We start from the raw sequence: 2,087 nt of genomic DNA on the forward strand, positions 1-2,087 counted from the left end.
ATCACCAGAATGAGACATGGCCAGATACAGGACAGTGCTGAGAGCCTACCAGGGAATGGGGACAGCTGTCTGTTGCCCTGGACAGCTGCACATTGCTCAGGGATCCCCATTCCATGCACAGTGGTGGCCATCTCAGAGAYGGATGGATGTGGCTGTTAACTTAGCAACAAAGCTGAACTATTCCTGGGCTGGCTGCACAGCAGAGTAGAACRGAAAATGCCTGACACCAGAAGAGCAGATTGATGGAGAGGAGACAGTGCTGAGGGCTCTGAAATCACAAACTGGGGAGAAAACAAATGAACCATCATTCATTGCTTCTCTTCACACAAGAACCAGGTAGGCATCATGAAATTGCCAATAGTAGGTTTAAGAGAAACAAAAGGAGCTGTTTCTTCACATTGCATAATTAAACACTGAGACTCGCTGCCACAGGATGCTGTGGAGCCAGACACATACAGGAGAGTCCAAAGGCCATGGAGAGCAAGTCAGCTGCAGCCCATATTGCTAAGAGCTGGGGAGGTGCAGGGGGAAGATACTCTCTGTTCACACTCCACTTTGCCAACTCCTCCCTCCTGCTGATTGTCTTTACTTCCTGGATAGTCTGTCACCCTCTCTTGGGGGAGGTGGGCTGCAGGAACCTCAGTGCACTTTTGGCAGGATGGTGCATTTCAGAAGCTGACAGAGCCAAGAGCTCTAGGCAGTACGCAGACAATAGCTGAAGTGTTGCTTGGTAACGCACAAATGCCTGGGACAAATCCAGAAACCTTTACTCCGTTTTAAACCAGTTCTTTTCTCACAGCATTTTCCCACAACAAAAATCCCAAGGATGGCCAGTGCAAGTCACCCCCAGGTAACAACCTCCAGATTCCTCTCTAAAAATTTATTTCATTATTTGCTTCTGGATCGTGTTTCCTTGCTTACCATCCTCAACACATTTCTTTTGGGTTTTTTTAGTGCTATGTAGGCCAACTGATACAGGTAGATATCAGTCTGTCACCAGTGCCAAAATGACCAAAGACATTTACCATCTGTCCTGTCCAGCAACTGTCACAGTGAACAACAGATCCACATTTCCCTGACAAATACAGTAGGAAAAAAGCTGCAGATGCAAGGCTCCTAGGCAGTTAACTCTGCTAATAGTTTCTCTTTCCAGCTGGATGTCACTGCTAAGTTCTTGGGCAGGATCCAAGTGGCAGCATGTTGAAGGCAGACTGTCCATGACTGAGGTCAAAAGGATCTGTTTATGGAGTGAATGGTGCAGGACAAAATTATCATAGGCATAGTAAACAATGAAATGAAAAAACACAAAAGAAACATGAAAATGCTTTAACTACTTGGAGAAAACAAGAAATTCATAGTTCTATGGATGGAAGCCAATTCTGATGCCTGTCACTGATTTTCTAATTCAATTAATTCTAGAGCCTTTCAGCATCTGGATCATGTCTTTTAACCACTCTCTGGAGCCAGTTTGAGAGGATGCCTTTAGAGAGGAACAAGCCCTCCTAAGACAGGCAAGACCATAGCAGAGTATATTATTGCTGAGATGTCCCAAAGATGAAACACAGTGCCCCTAATGTGAAGACCGTCAGGCACTTTTCAGTCTAAGATTTTTAGTTATTATCATGTGTTGCTTGATAATCACTGATGTATAGCCAGACAAAGTGGGTTGAAATTTTATTTCTGCCAGGTGTCTGAGCCCAGCTGAATTATTTGAGAAGCCCTAACAAAGAAAATAGAAAGAAATCTCATTATTTTCAAGGACCAGATGTTAGGGAAAAGTTTACTGTTTCTTTTTAAAAAATAGTCTTATAATAAACTGAGGAACAATGTGGCTTAGTCAAGCCTGACACCTCCAGATTTTTGAGCATTGAACTGTAACTTGTCAGGTGTGCTGTCCTGATGACTGAGATACACTTTTAGCATTTGTCATGAAAATTCACTATAGAAAGCTCAACCTAGGAGGATAGCTTGAAGGTACTGAGATTTTTTTAATCTAGAAAACACTGAGTGAGGACATGACAGGATTCTTCCAACATCCAGTTATTTCCTAGGGCCACTGGGAAACATGAAGAATCATCAGCTTAATT

Source organism: Rhea americana, unplaced genomic scaffold (assembly GCF_003343005.1).
Source record: "Rhea americana isolate MKP2758 unplaced genomic scaffold, rheAme1 scaffold_347, whole genome shotgun sequence".
NCBI classification, from domain to species: Eukaryota; Metazoa; Chordata; class Aves; order Rheiformes; family Rheidae; genus Rhea; species Rhea americana.